The sequence below is a fragment of the Rhinopithecus bieti genome, unplaced genomic scaffold (genome assembly GCF_001698545.2).
Source record: "Rhinopithecus bieti isolate Rb0 unplaced genomic scaffold, ASM169854v2 scaffold_759, whole genome shotgun sequence".
NCBI classification, from domain to species: Eukaryota; Metazoa; Chordata; class Mammalia; order Primates; family Cercopithecidae; genus Rhinopithecus; species Rhinopithecus bieti.
The window spans coordinates 111,965-139,634 of record NW_016803631.1 but is presented as its reverse complement, the minus strand read 5'-3'; the positions used below and the strand labels follow the sequence as shown (position 1 = coordinate 139,634).

The 27,670-nt window shown below is 40.2% G+C and overlaps 1 protein-coding gene across 4 annotated transcripts in view; it reads left to right on the top strand.

Annotated features, from left to right (window-relative positions):
• The window catches only part of CASR (calcium sensing receptor), a 144,985-nt gene that overhangs the window by 40,406 nt on the left and 76,909 nt on the right, over nt 1-27,670 (top strand). Inside the window, exon 1 of one of the 4 annotated variants that reach the window (XM_017891008.1) lies at nt 6,368-6,809. The exons of 2 other annotated variants lie outside the window; for them this stretch is intronic. The gene's annotated coding sequence lies outside the window, so the exon portion shown is untranslated. Of the gene's footprint in view, nt 1-6,367; nt 6,810-6,995; nt 7,176-27,670 lie in introns of those variants that run through there. One more of the 4 variants, XM_017890990.1, reaches the window with a different exon arrangement.

Genomic DNA, 27,670 nt, shown 5'->3' with positions numbered 1-27,670 from the left:
TTTTTTCTGAGATGGAGTTTCACTCTTGTTGCCCAGGCTGGATTGCAATGGCACAATCTTGGCTCACCACAACCTCTATCTCCTGGGTTCAAGTGATTCTCCTGCCTCAGCCTCCCGAGTAGCTGTGATTACAGGCATGCACCACTACACCCGGCTGATTTTTTTGTATTTTTAGTAGAGACGGGGTTTTTCCATGTTGGTCAGACTAGCCTCGAACTCCCGACCTCAGGTGATCTGCCCGCATTGGCCTCCCAAACTGCTGGGATTACAGGTGGGAGCCACCACGCCCAGCCATAAATAATCATTTTTTAAAAGATTATACCAAGTGTTGGTAAGGAAAAGAATACGTAAGAACTCTCATTTGCCACTGGTGGAAATGTAAATGAGTATGACCACTTTGAAAAATTCTTTGGTAATATCTTCTAAAGCTAAACATACATACCTTTTGACCCTGTAATTCTACTGCCATATATTGCTCAACAGAAATGCAAGCACAGGCACACCAAGAAGTAGCTACATGAATGTTGATAGCAGCATTATTCATAATAGTTTAAAACTGGAAGCAAACTTGAATGTCCATCAAGAGTAAAATCGTTCAATAAATTGTGATACAGTCATACAAAGAATATTATATAGCAATGAAAAGAAAAAAAAACTACTGCAAAATATGGTTGAATCTCACAAATGTTGTTGAAAGAAGTTAGACCAAAGGAGTATTTACTAAATAGTTATATTAATATAAATATAAATGACATATAGTGTTATATATCAGGTTAGTGGTTACTCTGTGGGTTTTGCAGAATGAAAAAGGGTATGGAGGGTTTCTATAGTGCTATTCAAGTTGTACAGATTTCTACATGTGTGCTATATTTCAATAAAATAAGTAAATTAAAACAAAACAAAAAATAGGCTGGCACCTGAGTTTCTTAGAGTAATCCAAGAGGAGTTAGGGCTGTGGGTGAGAGATTGAGAAAATATTACACTAATGAGACAGGAGACTGGGAATCCAGAAGGAAAGACAGTCAATGAGAAATTCACAGTATTAGGATTGCCTAAATGTTTTTAAAGAACAGAGTATTTAATGTTCACTTTAAAATTTTGTTCTATTATGACTGTAATCCCAGCTCTGTGGGAGGCCAAGGTGGGTGGATCACTTGAGGTCAGGAGTTCAAGACCAGCCTGGTCAACATGGTGAAACACCATCTCTACTAAAAACACAAAAAACTAGCCAGGCATGGTGGTGCATGCCTGTAATCCCAGCTACTCAGGAGGCTGAGGCAGGAGAATCACTTGAACCCGGGAAGTGGAGGTTGCAGTGAGCCGAGATGGTGCCACTGCACTCCAGCGTGGGTGACAGAACAAAACTCAGTCTCAAAAAAAAAAAAAAAAAAAAAGGAGGGAGAAGAGTGCCCCAGACTGAGAGAGAAGGAAATGCAAAGGTCCAACACAGGGTATGCTGGGCACATCCAAAGACCAGCAAGGAAACCAGTGTGTGTGAAGCCAAGGAAGATGGTAGGGAGAAGATCAGAGACATAGCCAGGACCAACATGATGTTGGCCTTAATGGACCATGAATTTTACTGAATTTCACTCAGACAGGAATCCATTACAGACATGGTTTTGAGCAGAGAAATGATTGAATCCAAGTTTATTTTTAAATGTATCATTGCAGTTGCTTTGGGAAGAACCACCAGATAGGAGGTCTTCTAAGAGAGAGATGATGCCAGCTCGGATAGGGCTGGTAGTGGTGGAGGCAGGAAAAAGAGGTTGAGTCTCGATGTATTTTGAAAGTCAGGCCGTCAGCACTTGTGGCTGGTTGGAAATGGTGCGTGAGGAAAGAAGAGGCATCAGAGGTGTCTCAGGAAAGAGCTTCCTAATCCAGTCGAACAAGCTTCCCCTGATGTAGCTCCTCCAGTGGAAGCATTTAGTCCTTCCACTAGACTGTCTGAATGATCTTTTCCTTCCAGCTTATCTTCCAAATAGGTTCCCAAGTGGCTTTCTGTTCTTAGCAATCAGGGGGCCAGGTGATGTCTACACACCAAATATTCTTGAACCATAAGACAATCAGATTATGGTTTTGTACATTATGAATTTTCAGACTTCATGGTTTCAAAATAAATTTCCTATACCAAAAATACTTTTTAACTGCTGGTGACCCTATGTGCCCACTTTTCCCCGCACATCCATTTTAATACTGGTCCAAAGGGTTAAAAAAAAAATAGCAAGGGGACCTGCCTTAGGGGAAACAGAGGCCACAAGATATGGAATTTGGGGATGAGAAACGCCGGAACAAGAAAGGAAGGAAGAACAGCCCCCATCATCTTGGCCCTCGGGATGTTACGAATAGAGGAAACACCAGAAGAAGGTGTAAGGGAGTAAATGATTGACGTGTAAACAAACATCCTAACAATTTAAACCCTCCCAAATATTGTCTCTTTCAAAAGTTACTTTAGAGAGAATCTACTAGTGTGTCTGGAGTTGGTGGGTTCTTGATCTCACTTACTTCAAGAATGAAGCCGCAGTCCCTTGCGGTGAGTGTTAAAGTTCTTTAAAATGGTGCGTACGGAATTTTTTCCTTCAGACTTTCATATGTGTTTGGGGCTTCTTCCTTCTGGTGGGTTCGTGGTCTCTCTGTCAGGAGTGAAGCTGCAGACCTTCGTGGTGAGTGTTACAGCTGTTAAAGGCAGCGCGTCTGGAGTTGTTCGTTTTTCCCGTTGGGTTTGTGGTCTCATTGGCTTCAGGAGTGAAGCTGCAGACCTTCGCGCGGTGACTGCTACAGCTCATACAGGCAAGGTGAACCCAGAAAGTGAGCAGCAGCAAGAGTTATTGCAAACAGCGAAAGAACAAACTTCCCACACTGTGGAAGAAGTCCCAAGCGGCTTGCAGCTGGCTGGCTCAGGCAGCCTGCTTTTAGTCCCTTATTTGGCCCCACCCACATCCTGCTGATTGGTCCATTTTACAGAGAGCTGATTGGTCCACTTTACAGAGCGCGGACTGGACCATTTTGACAGGGTGCTGATTGGTGTATTTACAATCCTGTAGCTAGACATAAAAGTTCTCCAAGTCCCCACTAAGTTAGCTAGAAACAGAGTACCAATTGGTGTATTTACAAACCCTGAGCTAGACACAGAGTGCTGATTGGTGCGTTTACAATCCTTGAGCTAGACACAGAGTGCTAGACAGAAAAGTTCTCCAAGTCCCCACTAGGTTAGGTAGACACAGAGTTAGCTAGATACAGAGTACCAATTGGTGTATTTACAAACCCTGAGCTAGACATAATAGTTCTCCAAGTCCCCATCCGGCTCAGGACCCCAGCTGGCTTCACCTAGTGGATCCTGCACGGGGCTGCAGGCAGAGCTGCCCGCCAGTCCCGAGGCACGCCTGCACTCCTCAGCCCTTNACAGAGTGCTGATTGGTGCGTTTACAATCCTTGAGCTAGACACAGAGTGCTAGACAGAAAAGTTCTCCAAGTCCCCACTAGGTTAGGTAGACACAGAGTTAGCTAGATACAGAGTACCAATTGGTGTATTTACAAACCCTGAGCTAGACATAATAGTTCTCCAAGTCCCCATCCGGCTCAGGACCCCAGCTGGCTTCACCTAGTGGATCCTGCACGGGGGCTGCAGGCAGAGCTGCCCGCCAGTCCCGAGGCACGCCTGCACTCCTCAGCCCTTGGACTGTAGATGGGACCGGGCGCCACGGAGCAGGGGGCGGCGCCCGTCGGGGAGGCTTGTGCCGCCCGGGAGCCCACCGCAGGTGGGGGAGCTCAGACATGGTGGGCTGCAGGTCTCCAGCCCTGCCTCACGAGGCCCGGCGAGAATTTGAGTGCAAGGCCGGCGGGCCGGCACTGCTGGGGGACCCGGCGCAACCTCCGCAGCTGCTGGCCCGGGTGCTAAGCCCCTTACTGCCCTGGGCCGGCAGCTCTGTGTGCGGGTCCCGCCGAGCCGCGCCCGCGGGAACTCGCACTGGCCCGCGAGCGCAGCGCGCAGCCCCTGTTCCCGCCTGCGCCTTTCCCTCCACACCTCCCGGCAAGCAGAGGGAGGCGGCTCTGGCCTCAGGCAGCCCAGAGAGGGGCTCCCATGGTGCCGTGACGGGCTGAAGGGCTCCTCAAGCGCCGCCAGAGTGGACACGGAAGCCGAGGAGGCGCTGAGAGTGAGGGCTGCTAGCACATTGTCACCTCTCACTAGTGCTCTGTTAATTATACCATGGTCACAGAGGTGCTGCTATTGTTCTCAGCTTACTTGAAACTCTTCTTTGGGAGCTGTCCAAAAGCAGTGAATGTAACTTACACTAAAATCTGTGTTTCTAGAGGTCAGATTCCTGAGAAGCCCTGCTGTCAAAAATCCCAGATTCTCCTGGTTGGCAGGAACTTTAAAGCTTCTAGCCATAGTGTTTGAGCTCCCAAGGCAGTCCTTCAGCATCTTCCCAGGCAGCCCTAATTCACTGTGGAGAGAAACCTGCCTGTCATTCCTTCTATCCACTGGTCATAATAGAGTATGAAATTTAAATATCACTGGTCCTATTAGTTCTTTTATATCTTTCTTTCAAGTTGCTCATTTTTCTCACATAAGAAAATTTACCTTAAATGGAAACCACATCACTTTGTAAGTGGAAAACTATGTCAATTGGAACTTAACTGCATAAGGAGATGGAAGAGAAAGTGATGATATTAAATTCTACTTAGGAGTTGTTGCCTAGCAAAGGTTCTGAGCGAGAGGCAAGCTCGCTCTTTGTTAAAACAGGAGATTAGCAAGTATTATACAGGGGTGCAAAGACAAATACCACAAAAATGATACTCCTTCCTTGACATAATCCATAGGAACAAAAGTGAGAAGGGCATATCTTTTTTCACCTTGTGATCCACTGTTATCTAATTTTATTGTCTGTGTACCACCCGATACCACGCTTCCAATCTCTACTGGAAGATGTACACTCTGGTACACACTGGTAAAGTGATCAAGCACCAGGACTGTAAGTCAAGCTGATTTGGTTCAGCTCTTGGCTCTGCCAACTCCTAGCAACCCAACCCTAAATACTGGAAACTGTATGCATCAGTTTCTTCATCTTTACAATGGAAGCAATAATAGATCTTCAGAGTAATGCTTTCTTAAAGATAGTGCCCAAATTTGGACATTATGCCCAGGTGTAACCTGACCATTGAAGAGGATGAGTTCAGCCTAAGATTGCAGCCTCATTCAGGTTTTGAACTGAACTCGTTCAGCCTTTGGGTGTTCACAAGGTTGTGCTTATAGCCAACTAAAATAAAATCTAAGGTATTTTGATGTACAGCACTACTGAGCCACATCCCCCGTTACCAACTTGTATTGCTGGGTGTTTCGGCCTGAGGGAGGACTTCACATTTATTCCTATTAACTAGATTTTCCCCCTTCACTGGTTCTTTAGCATTTGCTCAGCTCCTTCTCCTACCCTGTATTTGAGGGAAAGGAAGCCAAATGGGTAGAATTGGGCCATAATGAGGATGTGTTTGACATGCTGGATTTGAGTTTGTGTTCCATTGAAGAAAAGAAACAGAAACTTTGTTGAGTATCCATTCTATACCAGGCACTTTCCTTGACTATTTCATTTAACACTCCAAGGACCCGTTGAGGTAGATGTTATCGCCATTTTGCAGAGAAGAAATCTGCATTTTTATCTGAAGTTATTAAACATGGGTAAATGACCCAATTTTCTGCTTTTTGCTTAACAATAATTTGCAAACATTTTATCATGTTACTTCATGTTCCCCCCCCCCTTTTTTTTTTTTTTTTTGCTTTATAAATAAATACATACTCACTCCTTATTCTAAAAAGAATTTGAAGCACTTCTGTCTTGATGTTTATCAATTTAACGGTTGTATAATATCCCATTAAGTCACCCTAATTTATTCAACCAGTTTCCCACTGTTGACAGTTTGGCTCTGTTTGCTTTTTGTGGTTTTTAAAATTATTTTCTGTAATAAATGATCCTGCTAAAAAACATCTCCGCATGAACGTTATTTTGTTCCGGAAATTTCCCCAAGCGTGGAACACTGCATTAAAGGGGATATTTTTGATGTTTCTTTATAGAGACTAGCAAATTGCCCACCCAAAGGAGTATGCTTTATTTGAGGGTAAAAAGCCAAACACACACACACACACATACACACACACACACACATACACACACACACACACACAAAGAGTTTTCTACAAAATAAATTAATTTTCCACTTATTCATAAAATATTCTAGTGCTGTGATGGGTGGCAGGCACCTTGCCAGGGGCTAGGGACAAGGATAAGCAAGGCCAGGTCGGGGCCTCCAAGCAGCGAGCTGTGGAGTCGGGTAGAGTAGACCAAGTGCAACAGGCTGCAGCCAGGGAGGACCGCGCGCCCTTTCGCGCAGGAGAGTGGAAGGAGGGAGCTGTTTGTCAGCACCGAGGCAACGCTTGACCTGAGTCTTGCACAATGAGTAAGAGTTTGGGCACGCGATTTGTATTTATTTTATTGTGAATCTCTGGCCTTACATCAGAAAAAAAAAAATTATGCCACCCTCGGCACAGAGAACGTTGGTGGCGTCGTAAGCCCCCTAAGTCTCTTTCCATCGCCAAGCAGTAGGGGTCGGGGAAGAGGACCTCCCCGACAGCAGGCATCAGGAACAGGATTTGGGAGCCGGGAACCCCTGGCTCGGCACGGAAGAGGACAGGAGAGGACCTGAGCGCGGGGCTCGCCGTCTGCTGGGGACCCGAGCCGGCGTGTGGCCCTCGGGGAACGGAAGACGCGCCCTCTGCGACCCTGAAGAGTCAGCTAAGCTATCTGCGGGCTAAGGAGACGGTGAGGGAACCGGGACTAACTGGGGTGGGGGTTAGAGGGCAGCTCGCGAGTGGGCTCCAAGGGGAGCTGGGCTCAGTAGTCCAGGACCCCAAGGGGGCAAGCGGGCGGGGAGCACAAGAGGGGCGGAGCTCCGGGGCCCGGGCCGCCGCGGCCGCCCAGAGGGTCTGCGGGGGCTGCTGTGGCCGGTCCCGAAGGCGGGCGCAGGGAGTGCAGTGAGCCATGCGCGCCTCCCCGAGACCGTGACCTTGGCATAGGGAGCAGGGTCCGCGCGCCGTCCTGAGATCAGACACAAGCCCAGCCACGTGAAGACCCACGGCCGAGGGACTGGAGCTGCCTCTGTGCGAGGGAGCCCTGGCCAAGGCGCTGGTAGGACCGGGGAACCCGAGAAGGGCGGGCGGAAAGCGCCCCCAGTGGGGGAGGGGCCGTAGCGGGGTCTGGGGGTCAAGGGCTCGGGGCCGAACGAGGGGCACACGCCCGAGCAGCTCCAGCCTGGGAGCACTGGGCGTGAACGTGGGGGAAAGTAGGGACCACATTACAGGATCAAGGCTTTCCCCGGCTCAGAACTGGACTGTTCAGTGTCTCCTAGAAAGGGCAGCGGGTCACCTATGCCAATGAACGGGAGCGCACACCAAAACACCTGCTGTCGGTAGTTTCTTGTGCCTCTGCCTTGTTTCTGCCTGTGATGGAGTCAGAAAGGACTCGCTTTCCATGTGTTAACAAGGGGACAGGTAGCTTTACAGAGTGTATGAATATGGAGGGGAGGGCCACAGTGTCAGCTCTGGCCCCAGGGGCCGTCAGTGTCCCCGCAGAATTCCTGGTCCAAGCCGCCAGAATTCCTTGGGGACTTTGTTTCAGTGGCATCAAATTAGACTGTCAGTTCCCGGGGCCTGATCACCAGCCTCCGTATGTATTTCCTGGGGAGAAAAAGCATACCAGACTGATGGAGTCTTATCATTATTTTAACATTATAGCTTTCAATAGATAACATGCATATATTTCTTTTTTAAGTCAAATAATACAAGCATTTATCTTCTAGAAGCACTGCCTGCACTAGCATGTGTCTATTACTATCTCCTTTATATACTCATAGCTTTTCACACTCTACATGTTCTGTCGCCGTCTTTTGATTCTTTATCCAGAAAATGATGTCACCACCACTGCCCACATCCTTTAATCTCCAGTGTTCCTTCTCGCAACGCCTATCTTGTCCTCAAATGTTTTTCACAAGGTGTTCCTCAGGGTAGGGAGCCCACTAACGAGAAGACATTTCATTTACTTGCTTCAACTATCCCAGAGATTTGAAGAAAAGGCACATTGGGGAACAGTCCATGACAAGTTCTAAACACACCTATCTTTCCCCTTAAACTGGATCTTCCAAGTGCAGTTTAGGTTGTGTGTTATTGAGAAGAAATAATGCAGGCTGTTTTCTGAAATGCTCTGGATTTCCAGAACTTAACACCACAGTAGTTCCTATTCCTTAAAACAGAACTTCATCAGTCACACCTTGCTGTTGCTTTTCTGGTCTCCACTCCAGGATCCCCTAACTGGCATGCCTAGGATTCTTCCTCTGTAGGAACCTTGGACACCGAGTGCTTTATACCTGCCTGGGAGGTGTTCCATGAAGGGGCTGAGGGACAAAGCTTTGTGGTGGACAAGGTGGGAGGGGAAGATGTAGGGGAAATTGGAGGGGAAGTAGGAAGGAAGAAGCAGGCCAAGACCCTTGAGTACAGAAGACTCCTCAAGCACAGAGCCCTGTCATTTAGGAACAGTCCCCATATAATTTGCTAAGAGACCACACATGCGGGTTACTTCCTGCCAACAATCAGTACAGTCAGCTCTGTTTCAAGACTTCTATGTTAGGCCAAAACATAGTAAGTGAAAAAAATCAGCAAATCAACCAGTTTTTGTCTCTATGATAAAACAGAGTGGTTGAAACTAAATTAATTAAAAAATCTTTTTTACTGAATTAGCAGGTTCTTTAGGAGCTGTGTCCATTGTTTAAAATCACCTAATAGGTACTCCAGTCTCCACATTTTTCCTTTATTTTGTTTATCTTTTCATATTGCATAACCTTGAACTGGATCCCAACCATGTCAGAAAGTTCAGGCTGATTGGAAGCTGCCGCTTCTAAGACTTTTTGATGGGAGAGAGTGGGGAAGAGAGGATGAGAAAATAATACCGATCCTTGTGATAGGGTAGGTGTATAATGAAGAGGAAGAAGTTGACTACAAGTTTGAGACTGGTGAGGAGTCGCATATAATTCTTAAGGTAACAGGGCAATGAGTAAGAGGTAAACAAAATTGTTCATCATTAATCATTCAAAATGTTTATAGAGTGCCTGGCTATGTGCCAGTCACTGGGAACTAAAAGGTATATAAAACCAGGTGAGGTCCCTGCTCTCCTGGAGCTTACAGATGCTTTGAGGTGGCAGCTGTTAGAAAAATAAATATTGACTATATGTGATTACAAACTAAGATAACCTGTCTAAAGGAAAGAAACAAAGTTCTTTGAGGGTTTATACAAACTGAACTGTGAGACCAGGAAAGGCTTTCTCAAGGAAATCTCCCTTGAGCCAAGATTCAAAGATGGAGAGGAAGATTAAGGATATATTTGCTGTTAACATAGGACCAGGATGTATCCATTAGGAATAGTGTTTGGCTGCTAGTCATTAAGAAGACTGACTGCCATGTGACATTTGCTGTACTACATGAGCACATGTGCCAACTTGGCATTTTTGGCACTTTGGGAAAGAATGCTTTTTTGTCACAGTATCAGTTGCATTGTCTTTAGTTGGTCATGGTTTATCATTGCTGTATTCTTGCTTTATAATTAAATGTTTCGATTAACATTATTCTTATCCATTTATTATATTGTGTACAACAAAATGTATGTATTGCAGTTCAATTGTGAATCATCCATATTCCCATTAATAAGGTAAATATATATAACCCTGATACCAAATATGGTTTATACACTGACTGTTCAATGTTATCACTAAATAGATTTTTTAACAGGTGAAAATAGGTGTGGTAGGTGGACTGAAATATCCTCCCTCCATCCCTAGCCACTGCTCTAATTGGGAGGATGCCAGAATTTTTCAATTATTCTAAAGCTTCATGATCCTTTTCAAAGATTCACATACAGCTTTTTAGTAAAGAAAAAAATCACCAGTTGCACTGATGCTGTAAATATAAATCTCACAAGGTAATTCCTGGGGTGCTCTAACCAAGCAACATATTTAACATTCAAACAAATATTTTTATTCATTCAACAGTGTTTACAGTAAACCTTTTATGCACCCAGAACTGTGCTAGATACTATAATTAAAATTGATTACTAGGACAGAGTCCCAACATTTAAGGAGTTCATAGAAGTCTAAGAGAGGGAGTCATGCTCATTATCCATGTGCAGGTAGTATTGTGTTCATTACAATGAAAGCATAATCAGGGTATGTTGATGTATAAGGGAAGGGAGTGGTCAATTATACCAAAAGAGGAAGGGTCAGGGAAAGGTTCTTGGAGGAGGTAGTGCTTGAGTTGAATCTTGAAAGATGAGGAGTTACACCAGGTAGACAAAAGAAGAAGGTATAATGGGAGAGAGATTCATGTGCAAAAACAAGCAACCAACAACAATTGAACCACAGGCATGAAACATCATGTCAAGTTCTAGGACCTGCAAGTGGTTCAAAGGAGCTGAAGCATACGGAGCCAAGAGGTAGGGAGGCTAGCAAGGTGGCTAAAGTATGCACAATGGGGTCACAGAAACAAAGGTTTGAGTCGTGGTTCTGCCACTTTCTATCTGTGGGACCTCAGTTAAGTAATTTAGCCACAGTATTTAAGTAATTTAGCCACAGTAATTAATGATAATGAAGGTAATACTTCCCTCATAGGATTGCTGCGAAGATTCAGATAAGATATGCACAGGTTATGTACTCAGGAATTGTTGGCTATTCATTATTTATTCTAGGGCAAAGGAAGCTGCTGGAGGGTTTTACATAGAGGAGTGAGTCCTGAGCATTTTTGCAATCACTCTGGCTGCATGTGGATGCTGGGTTGAAGGGGGGTCATTTGGAACAAAGTAACCACTTAAAGACATTATAACCATTTAGATAATGGTAATGATGGCCTGAACCAAGGTGGTCATGGCAGTAACCAAGAAGAAAACGAGCTAAATGCTTGAGATATCGCCAAAGTAGACTCCAGTACAGAACTAAGTTATTCATTAGATGTGGTCAGTGAGGGAGAGGATTTGAGGAGGTGAAGCCTGAGATTCTGGTCTGTTATCCTTTGATTCTGTCAATCAAGTGATCTTGGGATAGAAAAAAAGAAGTGAGTATCAACCAGGACTGGGGATCAGGAATCTGGGAAGTGCTTGTATACAGAGAACTTCATGATTGGTACCAAAAAATGCTATCTCTGATTCAGAAGAGCCCTTGACCATTTCTATGTCTGAACATAAAATAGGATCAGTTAATCCATACCAAATATAATATCCATCTTCTCTCTCTCTCTCTTTCTCTCTCTCTATTTCTGGGAGGCTTTCAGTTCAAAGGGGATGGACATTAGACTTCACCTATTTGTCATTGCCTTGAAGTGACACATGTAACCCTCACTCATGCCTGGTACTATTGGTTCAATTTTTGCCTGACACCAGCCTGATTCACTTTTTTCTCCTTTTTCTCATGTCTTCTCATATACAGTAAGCACTAATTGAGGTGCCCATATGGACTTTATTAAAGTCCATGAGAATTAGAGGATTCAGGTAGTTCCTATTTCATAACACAATGCAGTCTTGGTAACCACAGTATCCATTCATAAGGCAGGAAACAATACAGACATGTGTGATAGTGTTTGTTGAAAAGCTTTTGAGAGCTTTATTACTGTTTCCACCAAAGGTGGAAGTGCTGATTAAGGGTGTGCTTTCGGATTCAGTTGCTCAAACAACTGTATTATTACTCGAAGCCACAGAAATGAACATTTATAATTAGGCAGAGCCAAATGAGTGAGATGGTCCAATACGAGATGAGGAAAACAAGGTCTGCCTCTGCCATGGACAGTCTAGTTTGGTGGAAAGTGGGCTTTCTATCTCTGACCTTCAGCATGACATTAACCCAGCTGAGCCTCAGTTTTTAGTGGTGGACATTCCTTTGAGATCTGTCTTGTGACATTTAAATGAGTTAAATGTGCTAAATACAATGTGTGGCTTATGGTGGGTGCTTAACTAGCTCATATCCTTTGGCTCAGTTAATCCCCGGGGTCTTTCCTCACATTGAAAAAACAGGAAGCATGCAGATTTCTTGGGTTAAGTAACCTGAATTAATTTGTTTTAATGTGTTTTTCATCTATGATTGATTTTTTTTCCCCTGGGAACCAGGGTGGAAACCTGTTTTCCTCCACCCTCAGTGAATGCTTATCAGTGATGATGGGGGCAAAGGTAATATGATACCTGCAGAGAGGAAACTAATTTTAGCCATTCTTCCTTCAACAAATCTGTCACACACATGCAAGTAAAATTACTAACAAATAGAAAAATTGAGTAATTTGACTTCTTCCTCCCACATTTTCTGTTGGTAGAGTTCCTATTAAGCATATTTTTTGTTTATCTTTTGTTTTTCGTGTTGGTACAAAGAAGCAGGTTCAAAGAAATTGTAGTTGTACCCCTCGATAATTGTTTGTCCTTAGGAACAAAGCTTTACTTTTCTCCTCTTAACAGAAGTTGATGGTTGAAAGAACTATATCTTTCATATACTTTTTCTAAATATTCTATAATTTGACATAAGCTTTTAGTTTAGTTTTGTTCACCAGTTGGACCCCAAATGCATGTCAGATGTTGAGCTGGCACTGTGTACTCAGAGACAGCAGCTGTGGTGCCCAGATCTCCAGTCTGGTAGCCCTTGTAGGAGAGACTGGGTAGGAAGAGAAGTGGGGTGGAGAATGCAAGCTGATCTTAAACAGCTGATGGGGAGGTTGGAGGGGGACACTCAGGCTGAGGCTCTCTACCACAGCTTCAGGCTTCCAGTCCATCCAATCATGCGCTCCTTGGGGTCAAGATCTGGGTCTACTCATCCCTATGCCCCAAGCCCCTGCCCATTAGAGCCTTTATGTGCTAAGTGCTTGTCGATTAAGAGATTCGGGGAAAGGTAGTGAGGAGGCTAGGTGACCTCTTTTCACACTCTTTTTTTTTTTTTTTTTTTTTTTTGAGATGGAGTCTCGCTCTGTCACCCAGGCTGGAGTGCAGTGGTGCAATCTCCACTCACTGCAAGCTCCGCCGCCTCCCAGGTTAACGCCATTCTCCTGCCTCAGCCTCCCTAGAAGCTTGGACTACAGGTGCCCGCCACCACGCCTGGCTAATTTTTTTGTATTTTCAGTAGAGACGGGGTTTCACCGTGTTCGCCAGGATGGTCTCGATCTCCTGACCTCGTGATCCGCCCGCCTCGGCCTCCCAAAGTGCTGGGATTACAGGCGTGAGCCACCACGCCCAGCCCACACTCTTAAAAATGAAAATAGTCCAAGTAAAGTTTATACTCCATGCAATTATCAACCAATTTCCATTCATCCTCATCTTTTGAGAGGCAGTACACTACAGTGGTAATAGCCTGGGACCAGGAATTAGACTACCTGAGCTTGTATCCCAGTTTGACAGCTCACTAGCTTCGTGACCTTGGGCAAGTTGTTCAACCTCTCTATGCCCCATTTTCCTTATCTGTAAACTGGAGTTATTAACACTACTTGCCTCTTTGTTCAAGCTCTTCAAGCGTAGACAGCATGTCTTATTCAACACTGAAACTCCAGAATCCATCATAGTACCTGGTACATTGGAGGAGCTGAATGAATGAATGAATGAATGAACAAATGAATGAGTGACTTAGTGAATGAACAAATCTCAATATGTAGACTGCTATAACAGTCAGCAATTGACAAAGCACCCTCTTAATGTTAATTCGTTTGATTCCCAGAACATGTCAGGAGATAAATAAGGCAGCTGGGCAGGGAAGTTATTATCTCCATTTCACAAATTAGGAAAACAGGGTACTGAAAGGTTGGCTTACCAAAGAAGGCACAACTATAAATAAAAGACCTGGTTAACGTTGCTGATTCTACTTACTCCTAGCTCTCTGCTCTTCTCAAGATTCGGCTGCCTCTCCACCCTATACAGATTTCACAGAACTCAAAGGATGTCCACCAGCAAAAATAAACACACATAGCTTATTAAGCTTTCTGAAGAAATTAGCTTCTTACTGTAAATACACTTGGTCAAGTTAAAACTTAAAGTTACAACTTGAAGTTTGGAATGTTTTTATTTTTTGGAGAGGGGAGCAATGGATATTTTGTAAGAATGAGGAAGTTCTTTCTAAGTATGAAAGTAGCAAAGAATCATGAAGGAAAATATTGGTAGATTTCATTACATAAACATTTAAAACACTTGGAGTTTTTTTGTTTTGTTTTGTTTTGTTTTGTTTTGTTTTGTTTTGTTTTGTTTTTTTGAGATGGAGCCTCACTCTGCCACCCAGGCTGGAGTGCAACGGTGTGATCTTGGCTCAATGTAACCTCCACCTCCTGGGTTCAAGCAATTCTCCTGCATCAGCCTCCCAAGTAGATGGGATTACAGGCACACACCACCATGTCTGGCTAATTTTTGTATTTTTAGTAGAGATAGAGTTTTACCATGTTGCCCAGGCTGGTCATGAACTCCTGACCTCAGGTGATCCACCCGCCTCAGCCTCCCAAAGTGCTAGGATTATAGGCATGAGCCACCATGCCTGGCCAACATTTAAAATACTTGTGTATAAAAAGTTATAATTACATTAAAATGAAAATAAACTCAAAAAATTGTGCAACAAATATGCCAAAAGATTCAAATTTGTAAATATAAAGAGCTCGTAGAATTTAACAGGAAGAATATTAAGACTATGGTTTCAAAAAAGTAGTCAAAGGATGTAATGGTTTTCAAATGAAGACAATCACATGGATGGTGAAACATATAAATATTTTAACTCTTCTTGAATAAGGGAAGCATTTTTACAATGATATACCAATTTCCTTATCAGGAACATTAGGATGTTGAAGATAATGCTAGCAGAGTGGGGCACAACAGAAACTGTCATAACAAATTACCTGGAAAACAATTGCCTTAAAACTGTTCACAGCCTTTGACCAACGATTTCCACTTTGGGAACTGTATCATTAAGAAATTATCAGAAATATGGTTAAAGATTTATGCCCAATTATGTTCTTCACAATGAGTATTTGAAACTGAAACACCAGAAAAAGCCTGAGTCCAATAATAAGGGCATGGTTAAATATAGTGTGATGGGTAGGAAGCAGCATAGGCTAGCAGCTGAAAGCATGGATTTTGAGTCTTACCACCTGGATTCAAATTCTGGCTCTGTCATGTGTTCACCCTGTAATTTTGGAACCTCTCCAGGCCCTACTTTTTTCATCTGTACAATGGGGACGATAAGAGTATCTAACAAATAGGGCTGTTATGTGGCTTAAATGGGTTCATACAGGTCTACACTTCCAAAATCCTCAAAGCTCTAAACATCTAAAGGTTTTATGTAACTTAGTTAGCAGCAAAACATCAACCAACTGACACAAATCTACTTTATTCCATTTACTGTGACTAGATTTGGCAGATAAAATCAATGTTAATCCTTTTCTATAGTTTTACTTTTCTTGCAGAATCTCCACGATTTTCTTTATGAATTAATAGCAATCTTAACCACACCAACAAGAAGGCAAAAAAATAGGCCAGGTTTCACCCTTCCTAATCTCCTTCCCTGTGTGTGGTTTGTTAGTGTTTGCCTTGTGGTTCCACAATGTCATGAGAAGGAAGATTTTTTATGAGAAGGAACTTTTCTCATGAATGTTATGAGAAGGAATTTTTCCTCTACTTGGCAGAGAGGTACTAGCCATGTCTTATAACCCTTGTTCTCTTGAGGGTTTCCAGAACTCCCTTCCCTCCTTCCATGTTTATTCAAATTCCATTTTCATTATTGTACTTCCCAGTTTCACCCAACACCCATGTTATCATCCAAGTATATGTCAAGAGTCTTTGCCTACCCATTCCCAGCTTATACATCTATGGAGCTACTTTCTGCAGTGAGATCTGCTGGGGCCAGCATGGCCAACACATTCATTTGGTCCGTACACTTTGATTATATTCTTCCCTGCCCCCTCCCTTCCTCTTCCTCCTCCTTTCTTCTTCTTACTTTTTCCTCCTCCTCACCCTACTTCCTGCTCCTCCTCCTTCTCCTTTTTCCTCCTCCATCTCTTTCTTCACTTCCCTCCATCCCTCCCTTCTCCATCTTCCTGAGGTTATTACTTCTATTATTAGTTGGCCAGTGTTATCAACCCACTATGACAGCACTCAACACTCAACTTACACATCCCAAAGCTTGTAATCTTCCTTTTGTAATTTTCCCACAACTTGTCATTATTTCCTTGTAACAGGGCTACAGAGCGGCTGGGCCTCCCAGCAAAAGGGTGAGATTTCCTGTGGTGCTTTCATTTCCTCCCCATCCATTTAATACAAAAGTGCTGGTTGTGTTTGTGTTACAGGCTCATGTAGCTACACTGCTACACTGACACCACCACTATTGCATAATTTCAGATTGAATTAATTTTTTGTTCAAACGGGTTTTTTCTGACCCATATTTATGAACCAGCTTTGTGGTGTTCTTGTTGCTTTCCTTTGGTGTGTTCTGTAATCTGAATTTCTTCTCTTTGGTGCCTCATTCCATGTGCTATTCTTGGTAGTTGTCATACTGGAATACTAGGGGAAAAAATTATCCTGAGGAATATCATTTACTGTTTATTTAGTGTTGACAATGCATTAGGCATTATGCTAAAGATTTTATACATTGCTTAGTTTACCTATCAAAAATTTTAGGTAGTTCACGCGGTGGCTCAAGCCTGTAATCCCAGCACTTTGGGAGGCCGAGACGGGCGGATCACGAGGTCAGGAGATCGGACCATCCTGGCTAATACGGTGAAACCCCGTCTCTACTAAAAAATACAAAAAACTAGCCGGGCGACGAGGCAGGCGCCTGTAGTCCCAGCTACTCGGGAGGCTGAGACAGGAGAATGGCGTGAACCCGGGAGGCGGAGCTTGCAGTGAGCTGAGAGCGGGCCACTGCGCTCCAGCCTGGGCGGCAGAGCAAGACTCCGTCTCAACAAAAAAAAAAAAAAAAAAAAAAATTTAGGTAGTTATTATCCCAGTATACATGGGGAGACTGAAGTTTAGTCAGATTGATTTGTCTGAGGTCTCATGGCCAGTAAGTGGAACACACTAGATTCAAAATCAGTTCATATCATTCCAAAGCCCATAGTCAAAAATGTAGTTTATGGGATCTTTTAACTCACCTTTTAAAATGTAATGAGTTTTCAATAGCTGTCTCATACCCTGCTGTGGGAGTATAAAAGAATACACCCTTTCTGGAGGGCAATTTAGCACTACATATAAAAGCTTTTAAAATATTCTTATCCTTTAATCTAACAGTTCCCATGCCTGACTTTATGCTAAAGAAATAATCGTTAATATGTTCAAAGATTTTACCCTAAGGAAATTCAGGACAGCCATATTCATAATATGAAAAATTTGAAACAGGGTCTATGTCCAATAGAAGATAATTGGCTAAATAAAACATGATACATAATCAATTAAATACCAAGTAGTAATTATAAATCATCTGGGAAAAGACTATGTAGTGACATAGAAGTGTGTTTATGATATAAACACATGGTATGGTATGGTAAATAACAAACATATAGCATGGTAAATAACATATACAACATATGGTATGGTAAATAACATACCATAGGATTTCAGATTAAATCAATTTTTAAAAAATAGGTACTACAAAATAAACTCAAAGGGAAATGATATCAAACTAGGACATGAATATGTAGCATATATTTAAAAATGTGAAAAGCTGTGAGTTGAAGTAAGGTGCTGGAATTAAGACTAATTTTCGTTTCTTCTTTTATCTTTTTTACTGTGTAATAATTAATTTTAGTTGACATTTACCTTTTTTTAACTTTTGGTTTTGGTTTTGGGGTTTGTTTTCTTTTGTTTTGTTTTTGAGGCAGGGTCTCACTCTGTCACCCAGGCTGGAGTGCAGTGGTGAAATCACAGCTCACTGCAGCCTTGACCTCCCCAGGCTCAGGTGATCCTCCCACCTCAGCCTCCCAAGTAGCTGGGACTACAGGCATGCCCCACCATGCCCAGCTAATTTTTGTATGTTTTGTAGTGATGGGGTTTCATCCAGGTTGCCCAGGATGGTGGTTATTTTTTTAATTGAAAAAATGTCTGCATGTTGTCCCCTTTGCTACCCCCAGTTTTACTGAGGTATAATTGACAGATAAAATTGCATATGTTTAAGGTGTATAATGTGATGATTTGACATATGTAAATATTGTGAAATGATTACTACAATCAAGTTAGTTAACCTATCTATCACTTCATCTCAGTTACCTTTTTTTGTATATGTGGTCACAACATTAAAGATCTACTCTCTTTGCCAATTTCAAGTGTACAATACAGTATTATTAACTACAACCAAGATGCTGTACATTAGAGCTCCAGAATTTATTCATCTTATAGCTGAAAGTGTATACCCTTTGACCAACATCTCTTTGGACTTCCATCTTGGGCATTTCCTCTGTTGGTGTTTTTATGCTAACTCCTTGGTCAATTTTTTGCCCACTAACCTGATGGGTTGAACTTGGGAGCTAACCATTTGGCCTGGAAATATTGGCACAAAACTGAGCTTTTGTCTGGTGCTGTGTATCCTTGTGTGGCTCCGGTGGGAAATTCATAACTTGTTTGATCAAAACAAGCTAACTAACTAAATGTCCTTTCCACTTCCCTCTGCTAGTTTTGTGAACCCCAGCAGCCCTTATTTTTTTTACTCTAGAGTTTAGTAGCTATCTTTCTTAACCCTCACTCACATTGTGAAGAAAATTCTATGCTTTTTAAAAAATTACAAGACCTTTGACCAATGTTCATATTTACCAGTGTTCCCATTTTATATTTATAATTTCCCCCATAATCAAATAAGCATTTCTATAGACACGAAGTTCTGTCTCCTCAGTTTCTTTAATAACTCTTTTTTTCTTAATTTGGGTTTTCATTTGTTTTTCTTCTTTTGACCCAGGGTGTTTTGTCTGATCCAGCGTCAGGAGCAGGCCACTTCCCAACTGCCTTGTGCTGTTGATTCACATCGATCTCCTAAACTCATCATATCGCCTCCCCTTCTTTCAGGCTTCAAGGTGTCTTTGCAGAGTGCCCCATTCCTTCTTCAGCTTTTCTTTCTGCTGTCATCACTTTGATCATCTGTCTGCCAGCTTTAGCTTCCTTCATTGATCCCCTTTCATTCCTCACCTATAAAGTCCACCTATCGGTCCCTCATCTATTTTTATTCTTCATTGACTGTTTCAACTGTTAGTCCTGAGTCTAATCATTTAAGCCTTTGATTTGGGCCTTCCCTGAAGCTTTTTTCAGATCTTTTAAAAAATGTCTCAACACTCTGACTCCTCAGAGCTCTGCAAAGCTTTCTGACTCATGCTTTTTTCTTTAGGGCATAATCGATCATAGAAGGAATAATTAGCCTCAGAAGATAAAATACTGAAATAAGACATCAATTAGCATTCCTTCTATTAAAAAAAGATTAGAAAAAAATGCAAGTCATAATAAAGAGCAAATTATCTGTAGCCAACTCAGAGAAAAGGATTTATGACACAGAATTTCCACCTCTCAGAATAAATGCTGAGGAGATAATCAGACAAATGTTAAATAAGTACTTGAAAATAAGTAATTGAAATGTTATTTGTGGTAGTAAAAACTTAAGAAATATCTTTAACGCCCAGCAGTAGATGATTGGCTATGTAAATTTTGATTCATGCATACCGTGAATCACTAGGAGTCATTAAATATTATTATGTATTTATCATAATATGTATGTATTTATGATAATAAATATATATTTTGAATAAAAGTTGCAGACCAGAATGTATAATACGATCCCATTTCTGTAAAAATTATATATGTATGTGCATATATAATCACTGAAATAAGGTCTCTTGGTGATGGACTTTTTGAGGGATTTTTATTTTTTGTTTCTTTTTATTTCTTCTTTCTACTTTTCTACATCGTTCGTATATTTTACAGTTAGGAAATGTTGTTTTGCACACAAATAAAATAACTACTAGTTTCTGAGTGAATTACATAGCTAACTTCATTTTTTGATTGTTCATTTTATATCTTCCTAACATTTTACTATGAAATTACTCAAAAAAATTTTGTCTGACTTTTTATTATAAAATTGTCATTCATACTAGAGGTAATACGTTATATATATATGAGAGGATATATATATATATGGGGAATAAAGAATAATATAAAATGGACACCTCTATTCCCAAATTCAGCTTAAGAAAATTAGTTCTTGGCCGGGCACGGTGGCTCAAGCCTGTAATCCCAGCACTTTGGGAGGCCGAGACGGGTGGATCACGAGGTCAGGAGATCGAGACCATCCTGCCTAACACGGTGAAACCCCGTCTCTACTAAAAAATACAAAATACTAGCCGGGCAAGGTGGCGGGCGCCTGTAGTCCCAGCTACTCGGGAGGCTGAGGCAGGAGAATGGCGGGAACCCGGGAGGCGGAGCTTGCAGTGAGCTGAGATCCGGCCACTGCACTCCAGCCTGGGCGACAGCGAAACTCCGTCTCAGAAAAAAAAAAAAAAAAAAAAAAAGAAAATTAGTTCTTTGAAACCTCTTTGTATTCCTAATCAAATCTTTCACGCTGTTTCCTCTAAAGAGGTAATCATTCCCAAATTTGTATTTCACATTCCCTCTTTTTATAGTTTTATGACATTTACATATTCAGTTCATTATGCTACTACTTGTGTTACTGTAATGCACATTAGTTCATAAACAATAAGTAAATAAGGGAATTGTATCAATATGCATGAAAGTCACATTGCTTATACAACATCTTTCCTGATACATAAATGATCTGTACCACCAAGGAACTGCAGCTGCCGGCAGAGTACACTAACACAGCTGAATGCAGCAAGCTGTGAATTTCTGACATGGAACTCATCCACTGCAAATTCTTCCTCTTGGGTTGCTTTGGCTTTCTATTCAATCTGAGAAGTGCTTATCACACAGTTCTTCCTGATCTTTGGGCATTTTATCCTAAGGTAGCTTCTTCAACCCTTCCTTAAACCTTCTCCTAAGAAATTATCTTCCTTTTTTCTATAAGGTGAATTATTATATCCACGGTGCTATTTATTTAATGTAAATGGAGACAGTAGTATTTATTGATTAAGAATGTAATTTGTCTTACAAGTTTCCCAGTGTTTTATTAGGATTTTATTGTTTTATTAAATTCTGGTCACAAAATTATAGAGAAATTTTTTTTCTGTTTTCCATATAAAATAGTCCATAAACTATTACTTTTAATCCTCTGTTTTGCAGAATGTGAGGGTTTAAAAAAATACATATATTACCAGAAAGAAAAGGCTGATTTCATAGAAGTAAAAAGTAGAATAGTGGTTACTAGAGGGTAGGAAGGATGCGGGGTTGGGAGGTGATAACCAGAAATTGGTCAAGTGGTTAAGGTATATAAAATTACCAGATAGGAAGAGCAAGTTCAAGTGCTCTACAGGACTATACCATGACTATAACTAACAACAATTTATTGTATATTTTCAAATAGCTAGAAGAGCAGTTTTTTGTTTTTTGTTTGTTTGTTTGTTTGAGACAGAGTTTCGCTCTCGTTGCCCAGACTGGAGTGCAATGGCGCAATCTTGGCTCACTGCAACCTCTGCCTCCCGAGTTCAAGCGATTCTCCTGCCTCAGCCTCCAAAGTAGCTGTGACTACAGGCATGAACCAACACACCTGGCTAAGTTTTTGTATTTAGTAGAGATGGGGTTTCATCATGTTGGTCAGGCTGGTCTCGAACTCCTGACCTCAGGTGATCCATCCGCCTTGGCCTCCCAAAGTGCTGAGATTACAGGCATGAGCCACCGCACCTGGCCGAAGAGCAGATTTTGAAAGCTCCCAACACAAAGAAATGATAAAGTATTGAGGTGATGGATATGCTAATTTCCCTGATTTGATCATTACACATTGTATACGTGTATTGAAATATCACACAGTACCCCACAAAATGTATGATCGTGTGTCAAAAATCATAATAAAAGCAAAATAAGTACACACATACATATATTACATTATACCAGAAACAGCTGTATCCCTAAACAATATATTGTTTAATGTTGCATTGTTTTGAGTTTTGTACAAATGGAGTCATGCTCTTTACATTTTTTCAGTTTTTTTAAAAAAGTATTATATTTGTGAGTGTAATCCGTGTTAAAGACTATCACTGTAGTTTATTCCTTTTTACTGCTATATAGAATGTCAATGTATGAGTGTGCCAAAATTTATTTATCTGTTCTTCTGTCAGTGGAGCAGTTGGTATTTGCAGTTTCCTGCTGTTGTAAAAATGTTTGGCACCTGTACAAAAGTCTCTAGGGAATTATACTTAGGAGTAAAAAACATTTATGTTTATTAGACAATGCAATATGGATTTCCAAAATGATTTTACCCATTTAAACTTGTTCATTAGTGTAAGAGAGAGCTCAGCTAAGCACATCCTTGCCAACAGCTGAACCATGGCCAAATTGTTGTGGTTTCAATTTGATTACCAATGAGCATGTGCTTCTTCTCTTTGTCCATTCATATGTTTTTCTCCATGTAATGCTTGTGAATATCTTTTGCCCATTGTTTTTCAAGTGGGAGGTTTCTATTTTTCTTTCAAGAGGAATGCTGTATGTTCTGGATACTAGTCTTTTCCGTTTACATTGCTGTAACTATCATCTTCCAATTTGTGGCTTATCTTCTCACTTTAGGTTCTTTTTATGAACAGTAGTTCTTAATTTAATGTAATTGAATTTATCATTTTTTCTTTCACCTTTTGTGGCTTTTTTGTTGTTGTTGTTGTTTAAGAAATCTTCTTAAGAACAGTTATAAAGACATTCTCCTATAATTTCTTCTAAATTCTTAAAAAGTTTTTCCTGTCACATTTAAATCTTCAAGGCATTTGCAATTGATTTTTGTGTATGATCTGAGTATAGATCCAAATTAATTTTTTCCACATGGATAACCAATTGCCTCAATAGTGTTACAAAATAGTCTGCCCTTTCTCCCACCACTACACAGTACTATCTGTCAATTATCAAGTTCCCATGTATGCATGAGTCTGCTTCTGAGTTCTGTTCTGTACTGTTTGTCTTTCCTGCCATTATCAACTATCTCAATTATTCCAGCCAAATATTAAACTTTGGTAGCAGATAGGGTAAGCCTCCCTTCTGCGTTCTTTTTCTTCTTAAGTATTGACTGTTTTCAGCTCTTTGCTTGTCCACATAACTTGTAAGAATCAACTAGCCAACTTGTGCATTTGCGACGCACACATACACCTGTTGAGATTTTTTATTAGAACTGCAGTGAATTTGGACAGAGCTGACATTCCAACAATATTGAGCCTTCCTATCTGTATGAACACAGAAGAGGCAGTCATGGGTTGCTTTACAATGGGAATATGTTCTGAAAAATGCATTGTTAGGTGATTTCATTGTTGTTCAAACATCATAGAGTACACTTACACAAACCAAGATGGTATAGCCTACTTGCACCTAGCTGTATAGTATAGCCAGTTGCTCCTAGGCTACAAACCTGTACAGCATGTGACTGTACTGAATTCTTGTGGGCAATTGTAACACAGTAGTAACTATTTGTGTATCTAAACATATATAAACATAGAAAAGGTACAGTAAAAACACGGTATAAAAGACCAAAAAAATGGTACACCTGTATAATAAGGTACTTACCATAAATGGAACCTGCAGGACTGGAAATTGCTCTGGGCGAGTCAGTGAGTGAGTGATGAGTGAATATGAAGGCCTAGGACTCACTGTGCACTACTGTGGGCTTTATAAACACTGTACACTTAGGCTACACTAAATTTATCTATAAAAATAGAGTAATTGTACTATGATGTTGGGATAGCTAAGATGTCACTATGTGGTAGGAAATTTTCAGCTTCATGATAATTTTACAGGACCACCATGGTATATGCAGTTTGTAGTATATGACTGTGTTTAGATTTTCTTTAATGTCTTTCAGCATTTGAATTTTTCTTCATAAAGTTCTTGTACATTTTTAGTTATTTTCCATTTTTTCATTTTTAATAGATGAATAATAGACATACATAGTTTGTGGATACCTGTGATGATTTAATACATTCATGTATTTTGTAAAGATCAAATCAGTGTACTTGGGATATCCATCACCTTAAATATTTGTCTTTTCTTTATGCCAGTACCATTCCAATTCTTCTCTTCTAGCTATGTTGAAATATACAATAGTTTATTGTAAACTAAAGTCACCCTGGTGATCTATCTAACACTGTCTTATTTATTTTATCAAATCTTATATTCGAACCCATTAATCAACTTCTCTTCATCCCGTAAGCCTCTGGTAGCCACTATTCTCCTCTCTATTTTCATGAAATCCACCTTTTAGCTCCCACATGTAAATGAGAACATGCGATATTTGTCTTCCTATGCTTGGCTTATTTCACTTACTATAATGACCTCTACTTCCATCCATGTTACAGTAAATGACAGGACTTCATTCCTTATTATGGTTGAATAATATTCCATTGTGTACAGGTATCATCTTTTCTTAATTTATTCACCCACTGATGGGCACTTCAGGTTGATTCCATATTTTGGCTATTGTGAGCAGTGCTGCAATAAACATAGGAGTGAACATAGGAGTGCAGATATCTTCTTGATATATTGACTTTTTTAGATATCTATCCAGTAGTGGAACAGTTATATCATATGGTAGTTCTATTTTTCATTTTTTGAAGAGCCTCCAAGCTATTCTCCATAGTGCCTGTACTAATTTACATCTTCCCCAACAGTGTATGAAGTTTCCCCTTTCTCCACATTCTCACCAGCATTTATTATTGCCTGTCTTTTTATAAAAGCCGATTTAACTGGGGTGAGATAATATCACGTTATAGTCCTGATTTGCATGTCTCTGATGATACATGATGTTGAGCATTTTGTCATATATTTGTCAATCATTTGTATGTCTTCTTTTGAGAAATGTCTATTCAGATCTTTTGCCCATTTTTTATTACATTATTTGTTTTTCTGCTATTGAGTTTTTTGAGTTCCTTATGTATTCTGGTTATTAATCCCTTGTCAGATGGGTAGTTTGTATATATTTTCTCCCATTCTGTGGGTTGTCTCTCCACTTTGTTGATTGTTTATTTTGCTGTAAAGAACTTTTTTAGCTTTATATAATCCCATTTTCTATTTTCCTTTTGTTATTTGTGCTTATGAAGTCTTACCCAAAAAAATCCTTGCCCAGACCAATGTCCCGAGTGCTTTCTTCTATTAGTTTCATAGTTTTGGGTCTTATATTTTTTAATCAATTTTGATTTGATTTTGGTGTATGGTGAGAGACAGGAGTCTAGTTTCATACTTCTGCATATGGGAAGTCACCAGTTCTCTCAGCACAACTTATTGAAGAGACTATGATTTCCCCATTGTATGTTCATGGCACCTTTATCTAAGCTCAGTTGGCTGTAAATGCATGGAGTTATATCTGCATTCTCTCTTCTGTTCCATTGTTCTACATGTCTATTCTTTTTTATGTCATTATGCTCATTTTGTTACTATAGCTTTGTAGTAAATTTTAAAGTCAGGTAGTGTGATGCCTCCAGCTTTGTTCTTTGCTCTTTGGCTATTCAGGGTCTTTAGTAGTTCCTTGTAAATTTTAGGATTTTATTTTCTATTTCTGTGAAGAATGTCATTGGTGCTCTGATAGGGATTGCACTGAATCTGTAAATTGCTTTGGGTACTACTGTCACCTTAATAATAACAATTCTTCTAATCCATGAGCATGGAATAACTTTTCATTTTGTATGTGTGTCCTCTTCAATTTCTTTTATCAGTGTTTTATAGCTTTCTTTATATTGACTTTTCACTTCTTTGATTAAATTTATTCCCATATATTTTATATTCTTTGTAGCTGTTATAAATAGAATTGTTCTTATGATTTCTTTTTCAGATTGTTCACTGGTGGTGTATATAAATGTTACTGATTTTTGAGTGTTGGTTTTTGTATCCTGCAGCTTTACTGAATTCATTTGTTAGTGCTGACAGTTTTTTGGTAGACTATTTAGGTTTTTCTCATTATAAGATCATGTAGTCTGCAGACAAAGCTAATTTGACTTCTTCCTTTCCTATTTGGATGTTTTTATTTCTTTCATTTGCCTAATTGCTCTGACCAAGGACTTTCAGTACTGCACTGAATAAAAGTGGTATAAATAGTCATCCTTGTTTTCTTCCATATTGTAAAGTCCTTTAATTTTTCCCCATTCAGTGTGACATTAGCTGTGGCTTTGTCATATATGGTCTTTATTGTTTTAGAGATATGTTCCTTCTATGCCCAGTTTGATGAGGGTTTTTTTTAAGCATAAAGGAATGTTGAATTTTATCAAATGCCCTTTAAAAATCTATTAAAGTAATATAGTTTTTGTTCTTGGTTCTGTTAATGTGATGTATCACGGTTATTGATTTGAGTATGTGGAACTATCCTTGCATCCTTGGGATGAATCCTACTTACTCGTGGTGAATGATTTTTTTTAATATGCTGTTAAATTCATTGTGCTAGTATTTTGTTGAGAATTTTTACATCTATGTTCATCAGGAATGGTGGCCTGTAAGTTTTCTTTTTTGCTGTGTACTCATCTGGTTTTGGCATCAGGATAACGCTGGCCTCAAACAATGAGTTTGTAAGTATTCTCTCTTCTTTACTTTTTTTGAAATGTTTGGGTAGAGTTGGTATTAATTCTTCTTTAAATGTTTGATAGAATTCAGCAGTGAAGCCATCAGGTCCTGAGCTTTTCTTTGATGGGAGACTTTTTTTATGGCTTCTGTTTTATTACTCAATATTGGTTTATTGAGGTTTTGGATTTCCTCATGTTTCAACCTTCGTAGGTTGTACGTGTCCAGGAATTTATCCATGTCTTCTAGGTTTTCCAGTTTGTTAGCATAATAGTCATAATAGTCTGTAATGATTCTTTGTAATTCTTCAGTCTCAATTGTTATGTTTCCTTTTTTTGCTTCTGATAGTATCTAGTTGGGTCTTCTCTTTTTTTCTTATTTACTCTAGGCAAAAGTTTGTGAATTTTGTTTATCTATTCAAAAAACCAACTTTTCATTTTGTTGACCCATATTTTTTTAGTCTCAATTTCATTTATATCTGCTCCGATTTTATTATTTCTTTCCATTAATTTGGGGTTTAGTTTGTTCTTGCTTTTGTAGTTCCCTGAGGTGCATATTAGCAAATATTAATAGATCTAAATGGAGAGATAGACTGCAGTACAATAGTATTGTATTGCAAAATCCCTTACAACAAGTAGAGGACTTTAACACCTCACGCTCAGTAATGGACAGATCAGACAGAAAATCAACAAGGAAACATCAGAGTTAAACTACACAACACATCTAATAGACCTAACATTTATAGAACATTTCACCCAACTGCTGTAGAATACACATTATTTTCATCAGCACATGAAACATTCTCCAAATAGACCATATCTTAGGCCACAAAACAAGTCCAAACACATTTTTTAAAAAATAGAAGTTATATCAAATATCTTTTCTGACTACTATGAAATAAAACTAGAAGTCAGTAACAAGAGGAACTTCAGAAAAACACATGGAAATTAAATACTATGTTTCTGAACAACCAATGAGTCAATGAAGAA